The sequence below is a fragment of the Anas acuta genome, chromosome 15 (genome assembly GCF_963932015.1).
Source record: "Anas acuta chromosome 15, bAnaAcu1.1, whole genome shotgun sequence".
Classification (NCBI taxonomy): Eukaryota; Metazoa; Chordata; class Aves; order Anseriformes; family Anatidae; genus Anas; species Anas acuta.
In genome coordinates, this window is record NC_088993.1 from 18,234,535 (window position 1) to 18,256,058 (window position 21,524).

Sequence of the window (21,524 nt, forward strand, 5' to 3'; positions counted from 1 at the left end):
TAAGTAAGCTGTTCACACTGAATGACAAGATAAATGCCTCTATATCACATAGCACTGCCATTGTGCTTGTTACTTCTGGTTTGTGACCTGGAAAGTCATAGAAGAGCATAGGCAATAGGAGGTCAGTTCTCCTCACCCTTGCTTCCATGGCATCTAAAACTGACTGGTGGATAACAACCCTTCTCAGTGCCTCACTTACAGTTTCTTTAAGGGGCTGGCACAGGAAAAACTTCACACCAGCCCTCCTGTTCAGATCACAGTACCCGATGCGTGTCCATGCCTGAACTGTCCTTTTCAGGGAGCAAAGAAAATCCAACACCTTGAAGAAGTCAGTTCTTATGGATATGCTTTTACATTTCTGTTTGAAAGACCCTTAAAATCCTGGTGTGGGTGAGAGAGAGGAACCGGAATAAGCAGTCCAGTGAGGAGAAAAGACTCAACAGGGTGACAACAGTAGTTGTGCTCTGTTCTGGGGCTGACAAGGAGGAGAGTAAGGTGCCTACCCTTGTGCAGTTCAGTGCCAGTGCCCTAGGACCAGCAACAGATGAGGGCTCCTTCCCACATCACATGCTACAGGTGCAGGTGATGGGCTTCAGAGAGACCAGCTCTCAACAACATACCCACGGCGATGCAAGGTGAGGCCCAGCAATGGGCAATTTCAAACCTCAGCTCCACAGTCAGCCCTGCCTATTTCCCTTCACAGTCACGACCATGTCACTCTCTCTTTCTGCAGCCCCATCCTCTCCCAGCAGCAGCCTCCAAAGACAGGTGCAGCCAGCTCACACCCTGCTGCAGTCCCCCAGAGCCATGGTGAGATCAGCGCATCGTTACCCCAGGGAGCTTGTGAACTAGGGTGCAGTCAGCAAAACTGGAGACTAAGCGCTTGACATTGCTGTTGCTTGTAATGAATCTCACAAATAGTGAAAACTTAATTAATAATAACACTTGGCACTGCTATGCTGCTTTTACATTTACAAAGCACTGTGTAAACATTAACTAATTAATCTGCTGTACTTAGCAATTATATAGTGCTTTATATTTTCCAGCTCCTGTGCAAACATTAGCTAATTAATCTACTTAATTATTTCCATGTTTTACATTCTGGAGCACCACATACCAGCAGCACAAGGAAGAGGCCTTAGCAGGGATACTTCTGAGTGGCTCTTCAGCATTTACAGTGCCTGCCACATTTTGGGGAGACACCTCCAGCAGGCATAAATACTGCCAGCAGGGCCAAGGATGCAGCAAGTCTCCAGGGAACAGAGGCAGAGTCTTCTACAAGTTATTTAAAAACCAAAAGGGGTTCAGAGAGCAGCTGTAAGTATTATTTCACTTCTACAAGACCTGCTGCGCAGTGAAAGACTGAAGTTACTCAGTAGATAGTGCATATCAAAGGGAAATATAAAAGGTGACTTGATCACAACCCACAAGCCCTCATGCAAGGATAACACTTGAGATATTTAAATAACATCTAATTAGATTTGACACCTGAAAGAGACAAATAGGAAAACTGGAATTGAAATTCATTTTTCTACAAGTGAATGTGAGCAATGCCTGACTCTGAAAGATCATACTGAGGGGCAGCTGAAATGGAATTTGGGAATTGTGATTCTGTGCACTGCTCTAATTGCTTTGGGCTTGACTGTTGCCTCAGATTTGACCACTTACAGAATGCACATTGATCTTGTTAAAGCACCGAGGCTTAAAAAAAATATATGCACAGGTATGAAGCATTATCTCCTGGGGAAGTGAGGGCAGACTCCAGACGCAGAGCGTGCGTGGCAACAGTACATTGCCTCTCCCACTACACGGACCTGGGAGATGAACTGTCCTGGTACAGGACACAGGGTGACCAGGAAATTAGACAACCCACCCTAATTACCAAAGCTACAGAAATATGAAGCATTTTCCATCAGAAAAGTTCTGAAAGAACTAGGTTTGCCAATCAGACACTCTCTAACCAAGTATTAATGTACGCTCACTCATGCAGAGCCGCATCTCCCTGCTGCTTATTGCATTTTAACATTGTCAACTGAGCTTGCTGAAGCACTCACAGTGCTCTGCTGACCTCCATTATTTATGATAGCATGTGAAATTGATTGTGGTTGAAAGATCCTTACTGGAATAAAATGAGCTTCTCTATTATTGCCACACACACACACAAATCTCTGTTTTCCAGTGATCCCCCATAGGGAGCACTTGCCTAACCCTGAGTTCATGACAACAGATATCTCCATCTGGTAAAATACAGGTGACTGCATTGTAATGATTGTCAAGTTACAGGACAGCAGAGGTCAAGTGATTCTCTCTCTGGATGACCACATAGAAGGTAAACTGTGGGGACAATGTACAGTTTTCTGGTGTTTTTAGATGGGTAAATGATAAAGTCTGGATAAATGATAAAGTTTCTAGATGGGTAAATGATAAAGTCTGATAAAGCAAGTTGACATCAGTTTTGATACTCTGTCAAACACAGAGCAGAAAACATGCTCTAAGTATTAATGGGATTATGAAAAGATGAACAAGACAAATGAGGCTTTCAGAAACTCAACCTCCTATTTGTTCTCAGAAAATCCTCAGCTATATATAATTTAATGAAAGAACTTAACCCACTGCAATAATCCTGGAAGAAGTCTTACTGCTGGTTTGCTGGTTTTATCTCTCTCTTCCCCAAGAAATGCAGAGCTCTGCCCATCCAATAGGTTGAATGAACCATCCCCAGCATCTCCATATGCCCATTTGCCTCAGCCTCCTGGAGGGCAGACCCTCACCTCTACCTGCAGCAGCTCCTAGCACATGCTGTCCTGCCCTGAAACACCAGCCTCTCTGCACATATGAGTACTGGTGGTGCTGACTTGAAGCTATGGGACTTCCCTCCCCAGCTGTGCATGTCAATGCATATCCAAAAGGGAAAGAGGTAGGCATGGAAGAAAAGGAGTCATGGAGGGCCTTGCCCACACTATCCTGCAACAGGACTGTAACAGAGTGAAGAGAAAGGAAAGCCCACACTGGGACATCACATACTGCCAAGCCTCATGCTCCGCCCCTGAGGCCAGTGTCTCAGGGCCAGTTTCAGGTGACCTTGTGTGCTCTGTCCCAGCAGTCTGGGGCAGCCATGTGCTGCAGATCCTTAGGAATAGCCTGACTGTTCACTTACCGGAGCAAACAGGTCCTCCAGCATCCCTTTCAGGTGATTTTCCAGTAATCTGGACTATATGATAGAGCATGCAGGAACCTAAACTGCTCTGCCCATCCTGCCTGCTGGGCAATCCCTTTGCATGCTCTCAGGAGGGCTGCTGAGTGTGCAGTGTCTGATCAGGTCCTCAGAGGGCATGCAGATAGAAGGGAAGTTGGCTGTGACTCAAGTCAGTCCACCTGAAGGGACAACTGCAGTGTGCAAGAAATACAAGAGTGAACACCCACGCTGCCCCAGAGCCTTACAGATGCTGTGGTGGGCAGAGGTGAGGACATAAGATGCAGAAGGGCACAGAAAGGACTATTGCCAAGCTGCTGGTGGCTACCACGCAGCATCATTATGGAGAAACCTTGGGAAGCCTTGGCTCACAGTTCAACTCTTGCTGGAGAACCTGCTCCAGCCTTGATTCCAGTCACACTCCCCAGCCCTCCTGATAGCACACTAACCACTCGGCATCACCTGGCTCCTTTACTGCACAGCATGCCCCTCAGAGCCCAGGGGGATGTGTCCTGGTGGCATGGTCTCCTGCCAGGTGCAAAGATTTCCCTCAAAACACAGGTGGAGCACTGGTCTTGGGGAGAAGTAGTGTCTGCCACTCAGGAGAATTTCACAGGAACAGGGATCCACTGGTGACAGAGCTTGAGCCCCCATTTTCACACTTGTATCAATGCCACAGTGAAGTGAGGATTTCTCTTGTGCTGGTTAACACCATTTTTCTGTTTTTTCAGTTCTTTTAAAATCCCTTGCTGCTAATCTTCCAGGTGGATTCCCATACAGTTGTATTTTTGTGGTGACCTTTAATACTAAGGAACATTATTAATTCTTGATTTATTTAAAGCAGTCTATTTTGACAAGATTGCAGAAGACACCTCTCTGCTGAAGGGTTACAGACAATCTATTAATTAAATGCCAACAACAGAGCACTGAAAGCTTTCCAAATGTCCACTGAGGAGTCTCTCTCCCTGCCCCTTTCTCCCCCTTCTTCTTACAGGGACCTTTATATGAGGTATGGAAACCTGATACACTCAAAGGAGCCAGGAGCTCTCTCCTAACCGCACTGATCTCCCTGAGCTTTTAGTCTCTGGGTAACCTGGACACTGAGCATCCTCTCATTACATGCCCATTTAACCTCCATTTGTAAATGGACAAGGCCTGCTTTCATTCTCAAAACTGCCTTCCAAGGATCAGCAGACTAGGTTAGCCCAAGTCATGTCTGTGGTCATCAGTTTGGACACCACAGCAGCTGTTCGAGCAGCAGCTGTAACATGCCACAGAAGGAAAGTGCTATGTGGGTCCAGGGGCAAAGGTAGGACAGCTGGGCTGCAACACCTACTACAGCAGCCTCTTTTCACTCTGCAGCACAATCTGCTGCATTATCTCCAGTCTGTTTGCCTGGGCCAGTATCCTACAAACTTGTGCAGTCCTGCAGTCCCACTGCTTACTCACGCAGCAACCATAGGGTTTAAACCATGCCCAGAAGCTGCTCTCTGCTCTCTCTTCTTGGGACGTCCCATCTGCCCATGCCAGGTGGACAGGAAAACCAGTGAGCACAGCTGCAAGACAGAGAAGCAACCCATGGAGCTCTGACTGCTGCTTTTGAGGGAGTCAAGGGTGAAACATAACTCCATCAGCCTACAAGGAAAAGAACCAATTATCTGGCAATTGTGTGCAGCCTATTTCAGTGGGAGGCTCATAACCTAACCAGTCCTTGTAGTCAAGGGGAATAAAATATATGCTGATATCAGTACACAGAGGTTCCCACTGGAAGCCACTTTCACTGCAGTGTCGTGAATCTTTTCAGAAACAGCTTGAGAAGATTCATTCTGTGTATCAATCTTCCTGGGGAACAGAGCTGACAGTGGTCATACATAATAATGCTTAAGTCAATTCACATGCACAGTCAGTGTCTGTCTACAAGTCTTGGCCCTAATCAGTACATTAAATAGAAACTTATGACTAATAACTCGGAAAGGGCCTCTCCAGGGGCAAAGAAATGCTCCTCTTTGGCCACTGTCAGCTCCTCAGGCATGTGCTGTAGCAGCACGCTTTCCCCTTGGCTCCAGGAAGGGAGAATGGAAGGTTATAACTATTCTGTTTGTTTGGCTGACACATTTTCTATGAGATGAATTCTTTACTTTAGGTTTTGACAGTGATTCTGTGACTTTACGTCTGTCCTGTGATCACAGTGCCTCTCTGGAACAGGAACAAAGAACATAAAAGCTGCCAGTTTAGCCAGATTCAGGTTGGAGGTGAAGCAGGCATCCTGCCCTTTTAAAACTGCCCTGGCTGCCCCCTGCTCAGGCACCATGTGTGCAAGGGTGAGCTAGCTCTTGAGAACACACTCCTCCCCTACCACCACAGGCCAGCATGGACAGGTGGACTCTGCACTATGCTGCTTGTTCCTCATGCCATGAGAACCTTGGAAACTGCATGCGGAGCAGCAGTGCGGGCTGGGAAAGGACTGGGCTATCAGAAAGTGAGACATTCATTTTTTAAGCTTTGGGTATTCTTGCTTCTGGATCAGCTGTGCTCACAAGGGATGCTTACCAGCAGCCTCTACATCCACAGCTTTGCCAAGAAAGCAGCACATAGTTGCTCTGCTTCAATAAAGTCTGCTGGATGAGCTCAGGCTTCCTCAGCAGGCAAAGGTAACCTCACTGCTCTTCCAGGAACAGGCATGCAGAGTGTTCATCCAGCCCCTCACTAGTCATGAAGGTTCCAAGCAGCCCAGTTCTCTGCACAGCTGATTTCCATGCATGCCCTGTGAAGATGCAGCTAAGCTGAGCTTGGTCAGGGCACAGTGGGTCCCAGAATCCAAACAACCTTGTCAAACCCTGGGGGTGCAGGAGGAAAGGGCAAAACAGAAGACCATAAAACAAGCAGCTAAGAGGAGCCCATGGCTTCCACTTGTGTCCACGACTCCTGCAGATCCAGTGCAGGCAACACTTGGAGGTTTTCTCCCTAACCAGAAATCTCCAAGAACAGAATTAAAGAAATATGTTTTTCTACACTTCCACGTGCAAACACCCAGAGCAGATCTGTCTTTGCTGTTCAGATGCATAGCTTTTATTGCTTGAAAAATTGGGATATGGAAAACTATTTATTTCTTGAACAACAACAACAAAAAAATTAGTGTTTGCTTTCTCACACACAAAAAAAAAAAAATAGAGTTTGCTTCCTCACATTTTTTCTTTTACCTTCAGCTCCTTGCTTCATAAGCCAGCTGACTTGAGGGATCTCCCTTTTATTCCTCAAAGGGAAAGTGGAAAGGCAGGCATTCATCTCTTCTCTCTGGTGACCAGCAATAGGACCCAAGGGTCCTTGAAACTGTGACCAGGGCAGTTCAGGCTGGGTATCAGGAAAGAGTTCTTCACCAGGAAGGTAGTCAGGCCCTGGAACAGGCTCCCCAGGGAAGTAGTCATAGCACCAGGCATGTTGGAGTTCAAGAAGCGTTGGGAGAACACTGTCAGACATATGATCTGATTTTCTGGGTGTTGGACCCAGGAGCTGGAGTCAAAGATCTTTTGAGGGTCCCTTCTAACTTTGGATATTCTATGATTCTATGATCAGTACCTTTATTAGGGCTAACAGAAGAGTCCACCTCTCTTTTAAGCATTTAAAAATGACCATGTATGCCAATGCTTTCCGGATGGTGCTGAGCTGCTGGGAGCTGAAATGGGCACAATGGTATGGAGCTGAATGCACAAACCCAGATGAATAAAATCCCCCATCTTGTGCAGATATCATCTGCACCAGACACCCAAGTAGACATCATATGCTCCAGTACTGTTGGGACTGTTCACTACACGTGCAGGAAAATTCCTCTAGGAGAAACATACTGCAGTGGGTAGATTTTACCAGGTAAACAGTTCTCCTTAGACACTGTTTCTCTCTGAGGTTCTTGGTATTTTTGTTGTTGGTGGTGGTTTTTGTTTGTTTGTTTGTTTTTGTTTGTTTAACAAGTAGCAGACCACCTCAAAGCTCACCCTTTCATCAACACATACAGAAAATCTGGCTATCAACCTCCTGTTCACCCCCTGTGCACAGACACCACTCGTTATAATGTCTGTGGGAGTCACTCATTTAAATAATGAAACACTTATTTGAAACTTGTTTGAACTTCAGTGAAGCTGCCAGAGGAATGTAGCATTTGACAGAGAGAAACTAGTATTCACCCTTATTTACCTTGACAAGCACTATACTGAGTGATTCACAGGTGGGCAGTGCATGGTGGGGCTGGTGGTAAGGTTATGCAGGATGTTGTAGAAGTTGGCAGCAATGCAGCAAACAAAGGACTTGATGCAGAGCGACACTGCCATGACATGTTGGCAGATTTATAGGAGTGAACTGTCCTCCTAGATCAAATTCTTCTGAATGATTCCCCATAAAGAAGGGAGATAGAAAGGAAAACAATTTAGAAAGCAAATCCTGGCTGCCTCCACCATCCCCACCTTTGTGTGGCTGTGGTGCTTCTCTCACTAGGAGCACATGGGAGACTGCTGGCAATGACCAGATCATGCAGACAGCAGCTCTGAGCTAGGACTCTCTGTGGCATTCCCCGTAACACCACACTGAGGACAGGCGAGCCTAGAAGGGGAGCCCAGGCTGTCCAAAGACAGTGCAAAGAGCTTTCTATACGTTTTCTACAACAGCTGAACCACAGATGGTGCTTCATTAAGTTTGAGATTCATCAGCCATTGTTAGTGTTGTGTTCTGTAATAAAAAAATCATTTAAAGAAAACACTTATCAGAACTAAGCAAGCTCACCGGCTGCTGGGTTGGACTTCCCCACAAGTCCTGGCAGACAGCCTGCTGCCTTTTGGTTCTGACAGGCAGGGCAGTGATGGGAAAACCCCGGACGGCTCTTTTTGTTGCGAAAGCACTATATGAAGCTGCAAACCTATCTGTCACCTTCCAGTACATTGTTTACCAGCTCTCCTCAACATTCCCCAAACAATATTTTCTAGAGACTGTAATTCAATACCTCACACCCCTGAGCTGTAGCATCAGCCCAGAGAGCAACATGATGAATGTATCACATCCCTCTGGGGCTTGGGCTGGGGAACTGGTTTGTAGTGTTCCAGCTGTTAATTATCCCTCAGCTTTTTGTTATTCTCATCCCAGCTGTGCCTCAGTATTTATCATATGGGGCTACATGCACTAAAAACATTCTGATTGCTTTAAAGTATAAGGAACAATTTACCCCTTTTGTGCAACGCTAGACAGCTCAAGAGATCAAATGGCAAGATTTGATCAATAAGGTGTTCACTAGATTAGAGGCACCAGGGCTCAGACCTCAAAGTGCATATCTGTGAGAAGTGCAAGCAAAGGAACGCACCAAGAATGTTAAGCACAGACACACACACGACTTCCATCATTCTCCTTTCCACATCCCTTCCCCAGCCACCACCAGAGTCCCAGAGACATCCTCAGATTAATTCCTGCACTGAGACAAGTGCTGAACAGACCATCTGAAGCCAGTGCAGCCCAGGCCCAGCTGTGTTCTGGGCAGAGCTGCTCCTGCTGCTCCCAGCCACAACTGCCTTGGCTTTGCTGGGAGCTGGCACGCAGGGAGCAGCGCCCAGACAGCACCACTGCTTTTTTGCTGGGGAGCACCATGCCACTCCTAATCTGATCCAGCTTCCCAGCACCTGCACGACATGTTGCTGGCCCAGGGAAACTCCTGGCCCAGCAACAAACTATCCCCAAGCCACCCAGGCTCTTCCCCAGGAGAAGTGGGGAGGTAGCCTCCTGCTTGTGCTTCTCCTTCGGCTGTTACCCTGCTTTTCCAGCTCTCATGGTCTCACACAGGGAGTCTCAGATTCTGCTGCTCCCCAGGATACTCCTTTTTTCTATATATTTCTACAGCTCTCAGTCCCAAACCTTTTGTAAATGTGGAGTATAAATGCTAAGGGCAGCACATGTGCCTGTTCACAACGTGCACCCCAAATGACTAGCCAGTGATACTGACATGTAACTTAATGTATTTCTAGTGAGTGTGTATTATGCCTACATATATGCTACAATGCACCCTCCCCTTTGTCACAACTTCATTACCGCTGCAGGGCTTTTTCATACCTGCAATGAAGATTTTTGTTTGTTTATAATGACCACTTCGGTTCCTCATGAAACGTGCATCCTGACAAAACATTTGTGATGCGATGTACCCAGTTCAGGATCCTCGCAGGCTCTCCATCCCACTCTCCTCCTGCACAGGCACTGCGCAACACCCTGCTCCTTCCAGAAGTGAGGGACAGTGGTGGCCTGCAGCCACCGTCTGCATGGGGCCCTGGCACTCTCAGCACTGTAGAAACATTACTCTTGGCAGTCCCCAGGAAACAGGGAAGCAAATACTATTATGCCCACTTTGTTTCCAGGGACCTTATGCAGGTAATTAAGACCCATGCTGCCACTTCTTGAGCTGTGAATCGCTGATATTTAATGACATTTCCCAAATATTTTAAATAGAAATTTCAGGTCTTGTTCCTAATCTGACATTTATCTTCTATTAGCATGAAAACAAATAGAAGGGCCTGAGAATCATTGCTTATATTATAAATGACTTTACTGTTGGTTTTATTACCTTCCCCATTAAGCTGTCACAATCTGTGCCTCTTCCCATTTCTATGATGACCAGCCAGTGAAATCTGTCATCTTTTCCATGTGATTTATACAGGACCCTAGTGATAACTTTATTCTTGTGGAGGATAATTATCAGCTATATTATTAAGGTTGCTCAGTTGCCCTAGGGGATAATGTGTCAGAAAGGTTAAAATATTGACAAGCAATAAAGCATGTATTATAATTATACAAGTGCCAGGATAGATAACTGTCTGTGAGCAAGGAGCTGAGCTACAGTTTTGCATTCACTCAGCAAAGACAGTAATGGTATGGTCACATCTTACACTTTCCACTAGGACTGCGGAAGTCTAGGTCAATTACTTGGAGGGCAACAAAGAATATGTCCTATCCCATTAATATATATTGATCACTTAAACCTAGATGACCATGACCTACAGCTGATTTACCAGTCATAATTGAACAGGATGTGGCAGCTGAAGTGGACAAGGTTTTTCCATAGTCTTTCGGCATTTCTTCCCACACACCTCAAAATGTTTGTCTTCATGAGAATGGCAAAAGGAAGGAGAGCAAAGAATTGGCATCTCTGAAATGAAACACGGATTTCTTCTGGGATTGGAGCAGCAGGTGCACGGCTTATTGGGCAAATGCTATATAGGTATAATCTTAAGGACATCACTGAGATGGATCGTCCTTTGGCTCAGGCACTAACAAAACGAATCACTGAATAACTTGGCAGTACATCTGAATTGAGACTATAAACCTAACCTTGGTCATTCCTCCAGATCTACTATTGTTACATCACGAAGAGCAGACAAGTGACTCAGGAGCTCATAAACAGTTTCTCATGGAAAGCACGTATGCTAGCCAGACAAAATCTCTCTCTGAAAAAAAAATGTGGAAAAGTGGTAGATTTAACCTACTTCAAAATGTCATTTTTTGAAGGGAAAAAAAAATCAACACCACAATACACATTTTTTTCTTGATGCTTAAAGGATGTGTCTGTACTGTAGAAGCATTTTAAACACCAGACACTGGATTGGGCTTTGGGCAGCTGAAGGAACTTGCTGCAGCAAACCCTACCAGTTCCCCCTTAGTATAACCAGTATAATCATAGTGAAAGTATATTATGAACTATAGATGATCATGACCAGAGAAGAGCTGTAAGATATTTAATAAACTACATTGGTTAACCACTCTGAAAAGGAAGTGCCAAAGACTACAGAAATATTGTTTAGCTCAGCTTCATCTATGTCCTTCTGGATATGTCCAGGGAAACATAATTCTTGTAAAGGATAGAGGTCCAGAAGACAGGGGTCAGAGTTCTAGCCCAGTCAGCAAGAGACATCTGGCATCGTTTCCATGAAATATGGGCTTGTACCACTCTTTCGCTGACCCTTTAGACAAACCATGGACACTGGAGACAGCATCTAAATGCTATTAGAGCATATCCTTTCTCTGCTTGCTCTAAGAATAAAAGTGAGAGCACACAGCTTTCTTATCCTACCAAAACTAAGAAGCCTGATGCTGTAGATGAAGCCCTATGCACATGAGTAACACAGTCTGTTCCATGCTGCACAAGGATGAGCTGAAGATGAGCAGTGAGAGCTGCAAACAGGAACTCATTTGGGCATGCTGCTGAGCTGGAGAGAGGTTTCAGCTTGACACCACCATGAGAGACACAGCGGTTGCTCAGAAAAGTGAGAAGTTAGCACAGGATGTTTTTACTACAGGAAGCCAAAGCACAGATTGCACTACCTGGTAGAAGTTTTCCTGTGCTTGTCTTCTTCCCATTATTAAAATGTCCAGACAAAAACAAGGAGTGAGAGGGACTGGTGTCAGCATGGAGAAAGCACAGAGAGATGCTCTATATATTCTGTCTCCTACCAGGAGCACAGGAAGATGTATTCTCTCCCATACTTTGGAAGAAACGCTCCTAAGAAATGTTTACTGACAGAGAATTAGGGAATACAGACTCTTAGAGGCAAGCATATTTAAATAGCACCATTCCTAGCACAATGCATACAAATGCCTACTTAGATTCTCTGAACACCAACATGTAGAAGCACAACACTTTGCAGAACACCAGGAGACTATCTCCACAGGACTATTACCTCTGACTCTTGATAAAACATCTCCTGCTGTATTTTCTCCCTGTTGTGCTTTGCAGATGCTTCCTCTTTTAATTTGTCAGAGACAAGCAGCTGTAATTCTGAAAATAACACTCTTCAATAATGCTCTGTTTACTGTCAGATCTCCTTTCTCAGCTGTAATTATGTTTATACTTGTTTATCAGAAGGGCAAACTGCAGCCCAGGCCCATGGTTTAGGTTAACCTCACAGATATGCGCAAAATAAAAATAGACTTTGCACTATTGAAAGCTCTGTAGCTACAGAAAGATGGGAAACACAAAGTCTTATTTTAGCTATGTATCATAGCTTTCCAGTTGTGATAACTTTGCTGAGGACAAAGGAGTTTTCTACTCCTTATGAATAAAAAAGAGATAGCACAAATTTTGATAGTCATTTTCACAGAACTGAGAATGCTTTTGTAGTGCTGGATCTGTTGTAAGCTAGTTAGCTTCAAAGGTAATCAGATATTTAATGCATCACTAATTCAATGTGAAGAGCCTGGGATGAATGAATTATCAAACTTGCTAATTGTCAGCTATTTAGTCAGAAAACAATGTGGGGAGCTATTTAAAGGAAGTTATGAACACAGTATTTGCTGTTTGGGGCAGAATGTCACTGGCACGCCCAATCTCAGTTTGCTCTGTCTCCTGGAGGAGAGACACCCAGCTCCTCCAGGCAGCCTTTCACTGATGGGGAAAGTCTTTCCATCATTTTTCATTCCAGGCCACTAAGCCAGGCACAGTTCACCATGAACAGGCACTTTAGCAAACCAAGCCCATCCTCACCAGCACACCCAGGGCTCTTAGTTCCTTGTCTTCCCCACAGCATAAAAAAGCCCCTGCTGCAGTGCTCCAGAGGGTTGCAAGAAGGCCTTCAGCAGACCTCTTCCACCTGCTGTTCTGGTTCCCAGGCTAGATTTACCTATCACCTTTTTTCAATCTCATACCAGTATCTGCAGATACATATTCTTATACCTCTTCTTAGCCAGTCATGTTCCTGCTTTCTTTGCCCATGCAGGACAGCGTTCAGGAAAAATTGCTCCACCCTTCCTGTTTCACATCTGCACTACTCCTGTTGCAAACCATCCTGCTTGCATTGCATCAGCCTCCCTTTATAATACTCTCAGACCTGGCTCTTGTTCACCTGCATGCTCCTATCTCATGCTCTCGTGTTCCACAACAGGAGTATATTATGAGAAAAAAGGTTCCTGACCCATGTTTTCCTGTTTGGGTAGGACTGTGGTGTTATTCTCAAAATGAGCTGTTTCTTTTAGACCACTTTCCCCTCTTAGAGGCAATGCTTTGTGGCCCAGGAGATGCCAATAGTTCCCTGCCATTTCTCTTAGCCGGTGAACCAAAATGAAATAGTGGATCTGATCCTGTATAATGAGTGAGCTGGACCTTGAAGCCTAAACCTTTACCATTATTGCCGTTTCCAGCCAAGTCCTTCTGACATTCAAACACCAGAGCCTCAAATTTCTTCAAAGAAAGATGCACAGCGGTGCAAGCCAGGCAATACTCCTCTGCTCGCATGCTCTTTGTAGCAGCCACTGTTCCCTCGTTTAACCTGGGTATCACCCTAGACCTCCTCCTTGTATCTGTGATTTTGTGTGTTAGCTTTTTGCCTTCATAATGCAAAATTTGCTGGTGTTTGATGACTCAGAATAGGATGAGGAGGTAAGCAGGTACCAGTCAGAGAGCTAATAAACTCCACACATGGTGTGACTCGTTATTTACTTTGGGAACATGAGTTCCAGGAAAGAGTATCTTGTGCTTTCTCCTAATAGCAACTTTAAAAATCCACCAGGGATTGGTTTAATGCTTTGGAAAAGGTTAATGTTGTTAGGGATTTACAGCTATATTTGAAATAGTTTAAACTATTATTTTTATTTCCTTGAGTAAAATGGAATTTCAGTGAATTGTGCAAAGTTAGATGGTCAGTTTGTATATGAAAGAGGTCATTAAAAGCTTGAGTAGTTTTAAAGAGAGTCTTATTCTCTGTGTTTGGCAGGGAGTGGGAAACTGCTATCACCTCTGGGTTAGCTTCTCCAAATAGATCCTGAAAGTGCCTTCCTGTACTCTCAGAACAATGAGAAGAAGCATGGCTAGCACGCCATGGGAGTGCAAAACTAATCCTGTCCCTCCTACCCTTGTGCCACTCTCACAGGCCGACTGGCCTCTCTCCCACACAGCAGGAAACTGCCAGGAAAGCTGGAGCTGCCTCATGCATCCTAGCAGCACCCACAGTGCACAGAAGGCAGCACAGAAAGCTCCAGCATGGCAGTGCCCCATCCTGGCAGCTGCAGAGCTCTTGTGCCCCACTGAGCCTTCACATGAACTGCTGCCAGCTTCTCAGCACCAGAGTGGCCATTCATCATCCCATGGACATCTCAGGTCTCCTTATACTTACTGACACCAGTGTCCTCTTGGGGAAGAGGATTCTGTATCTCGGTTTTAAGTTTTGGGTCTGGTGAATGTCCCGTGTGCCTGGGCTGCAAAGTGAGCACCAGCGTCCCTAACAACTCCTCTGGTTTTCCCACTGTTGAACACAAATCCAAGGTGTTTTCTCTCCATGCACAGTATGCCACCTTAGGCGCTGATATCCTTCTTCAGAGAAGCGTTTCCAAGCTCCCTGAGAACATGTCACTAATCCCCCCCAACCATGGCAGGTGGTGTCTTGTGGAGAAAAATGCTGACAAGGTAAGTCTATGTGTAGGCTGTGCAAGAATCAAGTAATAACACTGCTTCTTGCACACAACAGCAGAGAAGTCTCTGCTTGAGATATTTGGCACTGGCCACACATTACTCTGAGAGCCAGCAACTCTTTCCTGTGGTAGAAGTTCAGTGAATTGATGACTCCTGATGCTCATCTCAGGGGTCATCTGCTAGTCTACAATTGAAGTCATTTGTGCAAAATGCTGTGACAATGTCAGCTGTAATTGCATCAGTCATGCCACACAACAAGACAAATGTGACTGGAGATGGCGTGTCAACATCAGAAATTGCTTAAGACTGAAAAGCAAGTGGGAGAAAGAGCAAGCATTCAGAAACAATTATTTTACTATGGTAGGAATAACAACAGCTCTCATTTCCTACACACAGTTCTCCTGGGAAATAATATAGAAAGCTGCCAGTCTCCTCCCTTTCCCATGGGATACTATCAGACTGAAAAAAAAATAAATAAATAAAACTCAGAAAATGTGTCCCATTTTCATTAGGGGTTCTGAAGATATAAGATGCACTTGCCCTGGACACAGGAGTATCCTTTTTGAAGTCTCCACTCTTCATAGCACACAATAGCACACAGATACCTGCCTCTACAGAAAGTCCAGTTCTGCTATATAGTGAGTAATTCTGCCCTGCCAAATTCATACATAAGAGAGAATGCACTTGTCCCTGTTTCCTCCAGTGAGCTGTGAACAGACGTCTGATACAGCCCTGTGAAAATGTCGTCTTGACCGCACATCAGATTGGCAAGCCTGAAATGACTTCACGTTATACCCATGGGAAAGGACAGGGCAGGTTTCCACCTCAGCAGACTCTTAACCTTGTACCAGAGCTGCCTAGACCAAGTAGAGGGCGTGGGAGGGATTCTTCTTACTAAAATTAAATAAATCTTATGTGAAAAATGCCATTTTCAATGTCTTGAGCTGTCAATTGCAAGAGAAGGAGATATTGATTTCTACAGAAACTTTATTTAAGTGAATGACCTATTAAATGAAACTTATGTGACACCAGATGGCTCTTGCAATTTAATTCCTGAATGAAGTGACGTCTCCAAGGCTTTAGGATGTTCTTTGTCTTGAATGATGAAAGGCATTTTCCTTACAGCCATTTGCACCTGTATCCCAGGACATTTGCAAACAAAGTCCTACAAAGAATCCAGAATGCTTATACCTCCATTAGCGAACTCCAGCCAATAAACAGACAGCCCAGCACATACCAATCCTTAGGAGCAAAGCTAAAAGGTGCAAAGAGACAGAGAACTGCCAGGCTCCAGCCTCCCAGACTAATGAAGGCACTAAGGAAAGCAGGAGGAATGCCAGGACATCAGCTGCCACATGCCTACCAGTCCTGGCCCTAGCAAATGCTTGTGGTCAGAGAAGTGCAGCTCCCAGAACTGAACAGTCAGGGTGACATTTCAGTCCTTGTCACAGAACTCTTCCTCTCAAAAGCATGCTTAAAGTTATGGAGCCTGCATACCACAACACAAGCATTCCCAAGAGATGCCTGCAGAAGTGTTGGGGCTGCCTGGCCTCACCAAGCTCTCTCCTCCCACCCTGGGGCCATGGCAAGGCATTCACCTAGGTGAGCCCTCCTTTAACAGCAAGACAGTTACACTCATGGCTTTTCTGTCTGCACCAAGGTTAATTCCCTAAGAATGGTCTGCCAGTAAGCGGCTCCTGAGGACATGCACCCAAATCCTTCCCTCACAGGCAAACTTGCCTTGGGGCCTGACCATCACCCTGTCCTTCCCCAGCACCCACTGCCAGCCACAGCTTGGGCACAGCATCTGCCACCAACAACCGGCCTTGGCAATCTGCAAGAGCCACCAGTCCTACAGAGCAGACATCAGCAGGATGCTGCCTGAAGAGGAAGAGGAACAGGCCTGGGATTTCCAAAAGCTGCAGATAAACCTCCTAGGCCAGCAATTCCTTCTACATGCAAACTGAACTCATTGTGGTGGCTTTAGATTTGCAGCTTCCCAAATGCCTTGCAGCCTCTGTGGAAGGTGGTCTCACAAAGGTGGCATGGGTCCAGGAAGCATCAAAACAGACTCTCTGCCACCAATATCTGCACCTTAGAAAAAGTAAATCTATCACTGGCAGTCCCCAGGAATGTCAGCTACTCCCAGGCAGCCCCTCCAGAGAAAATCTGCCACTGTGTGGTCCATGCCCCTTCTCAGAAGGTGGCAGCAGCTCTGGAACAGGCATCCACAGGAACAAAGAACCAGGCTCGGAAGGGTGAAGGAACTGATCACTATCAAACAGGTGATGCTACTCCTTGACTGTTCCTTGCAGTATCCCCCGAGACCATCAGTTCTTCAGGGCAGGAACCATGTCTCCCAGAATGCTTGGGCAGCATCCGCACTTGATCTCACTCATCCCCTTGCATGCACTGCAACAGAAACAACAAGCGGATAATGCACCAGTGTCACATCGTCAGGATGAAAGTGAGAAGCAATGAAAGTGAGAATCACCCTGCCACTTAGGCAGGGAAGCACTTGGCAAGAGCTCATCAGTGCCAGCAGTGTGCTCTCTGCAGTGCTTTTCTGATGGTGTTGATGCTGTGCCAGCCTTCTGGAGGGATGCTCAGACTCTAAAACCTCCTGCATTTCCTCCTGTGCATTTCTTTCCACAAGTCTCTCAAGGCAAAGCTAAAGATGGGAAGAGGCATTTGCTTTTCAGTCGAGCCCACTCTGCACTTGCCATTGAAGTCCTTGTTATCTGGCTGTGCATATAGAGCTATCTGCCATGCTTCAGAGACCACTCACTTCTGTTTACAAAAGCTTTTCTGCGGTTTGTGTTTTTAAGAGAAGCCAATTTATTTTTATTCAAAATCTATAAGAAACAATTGAATAGTAAAACTGTCAGATTCTGTCTGTTCCATCAAAATGGCTTAGTTGTGTCTGAAATGCCAGCACCAAATAACAACCCAGCTCCTTTGCATGCCCACACTCCCAAATGCTTCTGCTGCTGCTGGGCATCATGCAATCTTAGCAAGCACTAAGCTCTGCAGCACAGCAGTAAGCTCTGCAGCACACCCCAGGAAGCACCACTTTTACAGAGAGATGAACCTTATGGTCCTTCTCACTCAGAAGCCCTTCCCAAAGACCCTTCATGGGCACTGACACAGTTATTTTGTAGTTTTAATCTCTCTCTTCCCCAAGACCAGGAGCTAAGTCTGTCCCAGTTTCAGGAAGCCTTCTTGCAGCTGCCTGCCATGCAGCACTCACAGGAGGACAAGGCAAAGCACCTTGCTTGTGTACAGGATCCTACTGTGATGCTCTGAACCATGTGTGGGATGGGCAAAGTCACACCTTGGTGTGCATGTGTTCATAGGACTGCTCCAGGAAGTTTTGGGGCTTAGCAAACACCTCAAGGCTAATGATGGAGACAGAAGCAATGGGCATCTTCTGGGGAAGATGCCAAGCCAATGATACTCTTCCCTTCTGGGAGACCTCAGCCCATGGCACTGGATGCTGAGCAGCCCTAGGGAAGTAAAGTTGCCATCAACAAGCCAACAACACACGTACAACTTCCTGATCTGAGCAAGAAGCTGTCTGATCAGCTGCTCTTCCCAGTAGCTCACAGCAAACATCCCATCCCAGGGGCAGGAACAGCAAGCAGAGGCCTGTTTACTATGTCCCCCTTACAACATCAGTGCAGCATTATGGCTTCAAGAGCATGCAGCTGTTTCCTCATTTCTTTTCACAAGCCTACTGTTGTCCCACCTGTGTCCTATAAAGGAGCAGTACAGCCCAGCACCAAGTGCTTCCCCCTAGCAGGCAGACATCCAGGCTTTCTATAAAACCACTTCTTACATTGCCCCTAATTCTAGTTCAGTCATGGCAGAGCAGCCCAAGGGATGTGAATGCAATTTTCTCACTGAGTTACACTGAATCCTTTGGGGAAGGAGACAGAATTACATAGAACCCATACAAACAAAAGCAACATTACTATTCTGCATTTGAACTCTGTTATTATTTAGAGTTAACCTTTTCTACTTCTAAATCATAAACTAATTTTACATCCCACTGTCAGATATGGGCCATAAGCTACAGGAAACATGAGATGACTGTTTCATACTCTCATGAATTAAAAGATAACAGGGCACCCAGTGGTCATTGCTCCTCAGAACCAGACCTAGAGCAATAAATTCACTCAAGCACACTAACCTATAGTCCTTTTGTTAAAAAAGGACAAAACAATGTAGATGAAAAGAAACATGGATAATACTGCAACTCACCCAGCTTGGCACAGGGTGCTTCACTGGCAGTGGACATAAAAAGCACTCTCATTGCAGCAGAGATCCTTCCATGGTCATCTCCATTGGATTTAAATGCATCAGTTGGAATCTAGAACATAAGTACTTGTACAGTAAATACTACAAAAGTTGGAAGGCCACATTTAAAAAAGATCTGCTCTCTGCTAAGCTGTGAGAGTCAATACAGCCTATAAGCGGCACTGGAAGCTGAAAGGATTACTCTCTGCCAAAGCAATTTGTATTAGTTTTTATTCCAGGAATGGAAAATGGACTTGATGGACAGAGAGTTATACTAGCTCTGACCCTTTCCACGTTCGCTACCTGCAGGACCAAGTTATTGAGGGCTGGAAGCAGCTGCCACAGCCACAGCTCTCATGTCCAATCTCTCTGCTGAACAGCAAGCAGTGTGACATTTCCTCCACTCTGAACAGCCAGACTGCTGCACGTATCCAGCCCCATAGTTGTACTCCTGTGGCTTCTTGTACCACAAGAGTTAAGGTAAGATCATTTCAACCTTACCTTGGAGGGAGGAACAGAAGTGGTAAGTATAGCCTCAAATGGAACAACAAATTGGGCTAGTTTATATGTTGATGGTTGTTTGATTTTCCCAGGAACCACAGCCTCACCTGTTCTGCTGGCAGTGCACCTGCACAGACTGCATGGACATGGCTGTGCAGGATCCTTTTCAGCTAAGCTTTGATGGTATCAGTATCTAAACTGCTTTGAAGCATTACAAGGCTTTCTGGCTAGTGCACTGGGCATGTGCTGTCTCACAGAAAGGAGCAACAAGTTTAATCATCCTGTCAGTTCAAAGCAGCAGCTCATGCCACAAACCAGTAATTTGCTACTAAAACTAATTCCTGCCAAAGGTATTGGTACACTGCTGGAGCCTCCCTGCATACAGCTGATGGACTGCCACACTGATCTCTCACAGCTCTCTACAGATAACTGAAAGAATACATCCTTAAAAAGAAGTTTCCCTCATCTAACGTTTGTTTTGTCCCAGCTGCCTTTCCAAATGCCAAACCCTCTTTAAAAAGAAAGCACACAAGGCAGAATTTAATTTATAAAACACTAATTTCCTTCTGAAATTTCAGCAAAGCTGAAGCTCGTCTTGAAAATTAAAACAAGCTGCATTTACTCTGTATACAATTAATTCCCTTCATGCCAAGTGTTACTTTGGAAAAGAGAAGCAGTCATAAACATATTCACCTGTCAAAAGAAAAAAAGAAAAAGAAAAAGAAAAAAAAAAAAAAGCAGTTAAAGTAAATAATTCAAGAGATTTAAAAATAAATTCACACTTTCACAGAAACAGACTTCCAAGCTTCTTTTTATCTCTTCTCAGCAGCACCTTGCTGTAATAGAACAGTGATACAAATATAAAGGGAGAGAGAGCACAGAGCAGGTTCTGGGCCCGTCTAGCTTTAAAACCAAAGGAGTCTGTTTGCAGGGACAGAGTCCTATGAAATTCACACAGAGGCATCCTGGATTTGCAGGTACACCTAAAGAAATTAAACCCTTGATATTCTGGGAAACCGTTACTAGAGAAGTGCTGCTTCTGTAAGTAGGAACAAGCCCCAACCACGGCCCAATGCTCCATGGTGCCTGGTGGTTCCCCTCATCCTGGCTGGGCTCTGGGACTTTCCCTGAAGTTTTCAGGCCTTTCCATATCTGGAGAGGTAAAAAACTGCATTGTATCTATTGGATACAGCGTGGATTCTTGCCAGCCATGAACCCCAGACCTTGTGTCCCATGCACTGTGCTGAGTGGAGGAGGGCTCTGACAGCATTTACAGACGCAAGAGCACCACTGCAGCTTAGTAGCTTGTTTACACCCTGCTCAGTATTCCAAGTTTGTCATTATGTCAAAACTATGTTCTCGCTGTGGAGGTAGCAGAGAGAAAAGGGCTGTCTGGTGGTCCCTGGCCTGTCAGCTCTTGGAAAGCAACCTGGGCTCCTGCTTTTCTCCAGAATAAAATTCAAATCCTGGGAGAAGATGATGCATGCAGTCAACACTGCCATTAGCAGCTGAGGGCTCTTGCCAAGTCTGTCAGGGTGATTTGCATGGCCAGTAGGCTGATCTCCCAAAACCAGGACCTGTGGTCACAAACCCTATTTTTCCCTTGCCTATAGGAAGCAACCTTGATTCATTCATTCAACTTGTATTGATCCTCTTTTCTTTATTTTTATGAGAAATGAATGGTGAGGAGCTTTTTCTCTGTTTAAACTTCAGGGGATATTGTTCAAGGACTTGTTGTGATGTTTCTCTGTCTGACAGCTTTATTGGGTAATAGCCACTGATGGTATATGTGTGCACAGACAGTCAGACCTTTTATACTATGTGTGTTCCCATAAAAATGATTGGTTTTAAGGTGTTATTCTAGCATTGTTGTGATTGTACCATGAGACCAAACAGTCAAAAAGGCAGATGTGAACTGAAGGCTGATTAGTAGATGTGCATTGATTCTCCCTCTTCTCCATACCCCGACAGGGAGAAGCCACACCACTATCTGCCTGCTAAAGACAGATAGCAGGGAAGGCAAAAGCATGGCTTGTTGGAATTCAGTTAGTAAATAATAATGAGATATCCCAGCTCCCAGGGAATGGCTGCACCCTATATTTCCCTGCCCTC

General features: G+C 45.3%; 1 long non-coding RNA gene across 1 annotated transcript; it reads right to left on the bottom strand.

Annotated features, from left to right (window-relative positions):
• Positions 1-15,114: 15,114 nt before the first annotated feature.
• LOC137864943 (uncharacterized) lies at positions 15,115-19,935 on the bottom strand. Its single transcript, XR_011101700.1, has 3 exons — positions 19,520-19,935; positions 18,876-18,984; positions 15,115-17,024 (listed from the first exon to the last, which is right to left on the bottom strand). It is a non-coding gene; the product is annotated as an uncharacterized lncRNA (long non-coding RNA).
• Between the last annotated feature and the right edge of the window lie 1,589 nt (positions 19,936-21,524).